Consider the following 7,268-nt stretch of genomic DNA (forward strand, 5'->3'; position numbering starts at 1 on the left):
ACCCGCTACGGGCGTAAGGATCCGGACAATGCTGCCGCTCTAGCGAAGATTCTGTCCGAACTGTTCAAGGGCGAGGAAGAGGAGTTCACCCGCATCAAGCCACGGGATGGATTCTCCATGTACAATCCTCCAAGCTGGGTAAGTTATATCTCCCTGCTCCCATTTTTCCCGCATTCTTAGTCGTAAGTATTCACCTTGCCACTTTGCAGCAGGAACTGCGGAAAGCCATAAAGGAGGTCAGCAACCCTTCTCCACAACCAGAGGACCCTGACCGGGCCCTCGACTCCGGATTTGAAGAAGATCCGGTTATCTCCGTGGAACTGATAGACCGATAGTTCTATCAGTTAAGCTGCGATGATGCCCTGGTGGCCATTACGGCCGACTATCCCGGACTGCTCCCTGCATCGCAGGTAAGAAAAATCAAAAAGTCCCAACTCCAAAACTAGGATCCCCTTTTAGGCACTTCACCCACCATATACACATGGCATCTTTTACAGGGAGGGCATTCGGGACGCCCTGCCGAACCCGCAGCAACTCGTCAACAAGAGGCGTCGAGGCCGGGTAGGCCAAAAAGGAAGGCGGTCAGGACGGAGACACCGGCGCAAAGGTATAGGAAAAACCCCGCTCCATGGTTGTCGCCTTTCTCAAAATGTAATGACGCCCGCGTTTCTTTAACAGAAAAAACGCTCGCCGGAATATGTCCGGCGATGCTGCCAATCAAGCTTCCACCAGTCAGGCGCCAGGACCGGACATGGAGGCGGAAGCCGATATGGGGCAGGCGCCGGATAATCCCCCTACAGAGGATGCAGATAGATTATCCGCTACAAACTCAGAAGTGGAAAGCGCCATGAATCATAGGCGCCGCTGGGCCGTACTCCGCGACGCTTGTTTCTCACCAGAGGCGTTCGACGCCTTTAATTCTGGAGAGGCGTACCTCCGTGCTGCTCAAGATGGTCTAGCCAAAGCCACGAATCGGTATATAAAGGATGTACGGGTGAGTAAATCTGGCGATTTATATGTATCAGTAGCCCCTGAGACTTGAAACAGTTAGCAGAACTGATTTAAGGATCATCTTTAATGTGCAGGTTCTTACAGAGAAGAATACTAGGCTGTCCCAGGAGATGGAGGAACGCAAGGCCCAACTGCAGGCCGCTCTTGCCGCATTGCAGGAACAGAAAAAGCCTCCTGCTGGTAACATGTACTTTAAAGAGTGATGGTTACCATGTAGTGTGCGGCATAGCTGCGGTTCTAACAACATATGTTGCAGATGAATCCGGGGAGAATCTGGAGGACCAGCATGTTATACGACAGCTAGAAGCTGGCAAACGCGTGCTGACTGAGGTTAGGCGAGAGAAAAACAGTCTCCAAGATGCCAATGTTAAGCTGAGCGTTGAACTAAAAGACGTTCGGGGCCAGCTTGCAGACTCCGAGAAGGACAATAAGCGGCTTTGGCGCGGCATTTTCAGTAAGTGCTTGAACGAATCCTGTTAAAGGATTTCGACGAAGAAGTCGACTAACAGCGTTATGTCTGTAGGTATGCTGACGGGTCGTCCCGCGGAGGAAATGCCCGGGTCTGCGGGTGATCTTCTGTTCGAGCTGTCACATCTGCACGAACAAGTTCGGCAGGTGATGCAGGGTGTTGCCCAGGCCTTGTGGCCGTCCGTCTTCCTGCCAGAAGGCGTTGTAGAGCTTGCAGAGAAGCTGAAGGGAGCACGGCGGCGCTTCCGATTATGGAAGATATCAGCATGCCGACAGGGTGCTAGAGAAGCCTGGGCCATGGTGAAGACGCGGTATACCAAGGCAGACCCAAATCACATGGCCGAGGTCAGACATGTGGGGCCTGACGGAAAAGAGATCCCTGTTAGCTTAGTTTATGGGCAAGTAGAATTAGCCGCAAAGTATTCCCAATAGGATTGTAAGCTAGACCGCCTGTTGGATGGTATAGAGGAGGAGTTTAGTCAGTCTGCATGACTATGTAATTAAAGTGACATGTATAATGCCTTCTAGCCGGATTGTAGATCATTTGTCGTTGCGGACCTTTTCGCTTCAACCTCCGGGCCCGATAGTCCGGAGTGAATCCGAATACCCGCTCAGTTATATAAAACCGAGGTACGCGTGGAGACCAGGCGTAGGGGTCATTAGTGCTTTATCAGACAAGTGCCCAACTAGTTATGTTATATTACATGGGTAGTAAGAAACATCTTCCAGGGAGAATAGTTTCGTTAAGGGTTCCTTTCCCTGGGTAAGCATGCCCTAAAGTGCATGTCCGGACTGCGATAGGAAACGCAGAAAAAACATCTGGGGGCAGATATGGACAATAAATAAAAATCATCTTTTGTTCACCGACCGAATATTCCCTTAAGAACACCAGCTTTCGGCTTCATCCAGTCTGAGGTACACATCCGACTGACCCGACAGTAACAATCACAGAGGTGCTCCCCTTATGCCCTAGCCGAATTAATGGGAATGTAGGGCATAAATACAAGAGCCAGGCAACCCAGCTTGGCCAAAACTTAAGTGATATCGATGCATATAATGGTGAAAAAAGGTACATGCAGAAGTATAACAAATGTGTTGGGCATGAGGCCCAGATAAATAATTTAAGCTTCTGTGAAAGAAGCCCCCAGGTATGAAGAGTGCGGCTAGCGCATCTGTAATGTACAAACGAGGCACAAGGTGACCCTTGAAGGCCTAGAGAAATAATAAAAGAAGGAAAGAAAGAGAAACAAGACAGGTGATGTATATGCAGAAAATGGACAAAGGGAGGGACTAACATAGAGTCCGGTGCTAGGCGTAGAATCTTCGGAGCCTGGCCGTGTTCCATGGGTTCGGCTCGAGTCGACTAGTCGATGCATCCCGCAGTCGGTACGCTCCACCGGCCAGAACTTGATCAATAATGAAAGGACCTTCCCATTTGGGCTCGAGCTTGTTCTTTTTCTTATCCGGCAGGCGTAGAACTAGTTCGCCAATGTTATAAGTTTTGGCCCATACTTCTCTGCTTTGGTATATGCGAGCCTGTTGCTGATAAAATGCGGAACGGGCTTTGGCTACGTCGCGCTCCTCTTCCAGGGTGTCTAGACTGTCCTGCCGATCGAGCTCGGCCTCTCTTTCTTCGTACATGCGCACTTGAGGTGAGTCATGAATTATGCCACAGGGCAAGACTGCCTCTGCGCCGTACACCATAAAGAAGGGTGTATATCCGCGGAGTCGAGCTCCTCTACCCGGTGCGTGTTAGACTCCGTTAAGGAGCGCACTAATCTGGGTTTAATGCCGCTCATTATAAGACCATTTGCTCGCTCGACTTGACGGTTGGTTTGTGGGTGATAGACTGAAGAATAATCGAGCTTGATGCCCATTTTGCTGCACCAGAGTTTTACCTCATCGGCCGTGAAGTTCGTGCCATTATTAGTGATGATGCTGTTGGGGACACCATAACGGTGTACAACCCCGGATATGAAGTCTATCACCGGTCTGGATTCAGCTGTTTTAACAGGTTTGGCCTCTATCCATTTGGTGAATTTATCCACCATGACCAATAAGTATTTTTTCTTGTGGGTTCCCCCTTTAAGGGGTCCAACCATGTCAAGCCCCCAGACCGCAAAGGGACATGTAATGGGGATTGTTTGGAGGGCGGTGGGCGGCATGTGGCTTTGATTTGCAAAGAGCTGGCAACCGGCGCAACATTGGACCAAGTCCTGTGCATCTACCCGGGCCATTGGCCAGTAGAATCATGTACGGAAGGCCTTGCTTACAAGAGCCCGGGCTGTGGCGTGATGACCGCCGAGTCCGGCGTGGATTTCTGCCAAAAGATTCCGCCCCTCCACTTCGGAGATGCACCTTTGAAGGACTCCGGTAGTACTTTTTTTGTACAATTCTCCCTCATGGACCCTATAGGCCTTGGATCGCCGCACTATGCAGCGTGTCTCATTTTGGTCCTCCGAAAGTTCCTGTCTAGTTAGGTAGGCCAGGAATGGTTCAGTCCACGGGGCAATAATGGCCATTATTTCGTGGGCTGAAGGTGTTATTTCGGTGGCGGGGCCTCCGATTGTGTCAGAGAGTTCGGTATCGGGTATTTTGGCCGGGTCCGGACTGTTGTTACCGGTGTCCCCTTCCCATACTACGGATGGTTTAAATAGCCTTTCCAAAAATATGTTGGGGGGGGGGGGACTGCATCGCGTTTTGCGCCGATGCGGGCGAGGATATCCGCCGCCTGATTGTTTTCCTGAGCCACATGGTGAAATTCGAGCCCCTCGAACCGAGCTGACATTTTTAGGATGGCGTTTTGATAGGCCGCCATTTTCGGATCCTTGGCGTCAAAATCTCCATTTATTGGGGATATTGCGAGGTTTGAATCCCCACACACCTCCAAGCGTTGTATGCCCATGGAGACTGCCATCCGAAGACCATGCAACAGAGCTTCGTATTCGGCTGCATTGTTGGAGTCTGTATATAATATTTGCAGTACGTATTGAACGGTATCTCCGGTTGGGGACGTCAGGACGACGCCAGCCCCTAGTCCAGCCAACATTTTAGAACCGTTGAAGTGCATGATCCAATTGGAGTATGCGCCGTACTCTTTAGGGAGTTCGGCCTCCGTCCATTCGGCGACGAAGTCGGCCAATACTTGCGACTTGATGGCTCGTCGAGGTTTGTATGTTATGTCGAATGGGAGGGGCTCAATGGCCCATTTGGCAATCCGGCCCATAGCGTCGCGGTTGTTTATAATATCATTAAGTGGCACTTCTGAGGCTACTGTAATCGAACACTCTTGAAAGTAGTGTCGCAGCTTCCGGGATGCCATGAATACCGCATAGGCTATCTTTTGATAATGTGGGTACCGTGATTTGCATGGAGTGAGGACAGTGGATACATAGTATACCGGCTTTTGAAGAGGGAATTTGTGTCCATCTGCTTCTCATTCGACAACGAGCACTGCGCTGACAACTTGATGAGTTGCCGCTATGTACAACAGCATTGGTTCACCGATGTTTGGCACGGCCAGGATTGGGTTGGTTGCCAAATGACTTTTATTTCTTCCAGTCCGGCTGTGGCCGCGGCCCTCCACTCAAAGTGTTCGGTGCGCCGAAGGAGGCGATAAAGGGGTAAAGCCTTTTCTCCTAAGCGGGAGATAAATCGGCTTAGAGCCGCCATGCATCCAGTTAACTTCTGGATTTGCTTGAGGTCTATTGGGGTAGCCAACTGTGACAAAGCTCGGATTTTGGCCGGATTAGCCTCAATACCTCTACTGGAGACAATAAAGCCCAGGAGCTTTCCGGCCGGTACGCCGAAAACGCATTTTCCGGATTGAGCTTGATGTCGTATGTTCGGAGGTTGTCGAATGTGAGCCTCAAGTCGTCTATCAAAGAGTCGACGCGTTTGGTTTTGACGACCACATCGTCTATGTATGCCTCTATTGTTTCGCCGATTTGTTTCTCCAGACATGTCTGAATCATGCGCTGATATGTTGCGCCGGCGTTTTTGAGCCCAAAAGGCATTGTGTTAAAACAGAAGGGACCGTATGGTGTGATGAATGCCGTTGCGGCATGGTCGGACTCCTCCATCTTGATTTGGTGGTAACCGGAGTATGCGTCGAGAAAACACAATGACTCGTGTCCTGCAGTAGCATCAATGAATTGATCGATGCGTGGGAGGGGGAAGGGATCCTTTGGGCAAGCTTTATTGAGGTCTTTAAAATGAACACAAAGGCGCCATGATTTGTCCTTCTTTGGTACCATCACCAGGTTTGCTAGCCAGTTCGGGTGTTTTATTTCTCTGATGAATCCGGCCTCCAATAACTTGGCTAGTTCCTCTCCCATGGCCTGTCTCTTAGGTTCGGAGAAACGCTGGAGAGTTTGCTTGACCGGCTTAAATCCCTTTAGGATGTTGAGGCTATGCTCGGTCAGCCCGCGTGGAATTCCTGGCATGTCTGAGGGGTGCCAGGCGAATATGTCCCAGTTCTCGCGCAGGAACTCTCATAGTGCGGCGTCCACAATGTGGTTTAACTATGCCCCGATGGAGGCTGTTTTTGTAGGGTCCGTTGGGTGGACTTGGAATTTGACTATTTCATCCGCTGGTTTAAAAGAGGTGGACTTGGATCTCTTGTCAAGTATCACGTCGTCCTTGTCCACTATAGAGCGTAGCGTGGTTAATACCTCGGCCGAGAGGGCTTCGGATAATGCCTTGAGGGCTAGTGCGGCTGTTTTCTTTTCGGCGCGGAGTGCTGTGTCCGGATCACTGGCGAGAGTGATGATTCCGTTGGGCCCGGGCATTTTGAGCTTCATGTACCCGTAATGGGGTACGTCTTGGAAGATTGTGAATGCCTCCCGTCCTAAAAGAGCGTGATAACCACTGCTGAACGGGGCCACTTGGAATGTGATTTCTTCGGACCTGTAATTATCCGGCGTGCCGAATACCACATCTAGTGTGATTTTCCCAGCACAGCATGCTTTCGGACTGGGTATGATTTCTCTAAAGGTTGTGCTACTTTGCTCAATGCGGCTCCAGTCTATTTCCATCTTTTGAAGAGTTTCCTCATAGATGAGGTTTAATCCACTGCCGCCGTCCATGAGTACTTTGGTGAGTCGAAAGCCGTCCACGATTGGACTGAGAACCAGTGCGGCTGGTGCTCGGGCTGTTCGGAATTTAGGTTCGTCACTGGCATTGAAGGTAATAGCCGTGTCACTCCATGAATTTACTGCCGCTATGTGGCAGATTTCGGCCATGCTTCGGAGTGTTCGCTTGCGCCTATTATTTGACGCGAAGGTCTCGAAGACTGTTGACACCGTATTGTTATCCACGGGATGGTGCTCTGTGGTATTTGGGATAAGAAGATCCTCACCACTTTTGGCCACCTGCCGGAGTATCCAACATGCTCTAAGGTTGTGCGTTGGTATTGTATCCGCTGTACCGTCAATTTTGCAGGGTCTCATGAGCCATCCCTCCAGTACGGTTCCATGCCCTATAGAGGGTTTTTGCTTTTTGGTAGTTAACCGGGGTGTATTGTGATAATGCACCCTTTTATTTCGGACTAGGTTTGTATTCAGGGCCGGATTATCCCAAAAGTTTGTTTCGATTTTCCAGGCACTTTCCATCGCACGGTACTTTCGTACTATGGACGCCAAGTCAGCGAAGCGTGTTATCTCACGGCGATTTATGGCGTTAAGGATTCCCTTGTCCGTGCAATTATTGCAGAAAAATAGGATCGCGTCTTCCTCGCGACAGTCCTTATCCTTGTTTATCGCAAGGAGGAATCTGGCCCAATAGTGATG

This window comes from Triticum aestivum, chromosome 4A (assembly GCF_018294505.1).
Source record: "Triticum aestivum cultivar Chinese Spring chromosome 4A, IWGSC CS RefSeq v2.1, whole genome shotgun sequence".
Lineage (NCBI taxonomy): Eukaryota > Viridiplantae > Streptophyta > Magnoliopsida > Poales > Poaceae > Triticum > Triticum aestivum.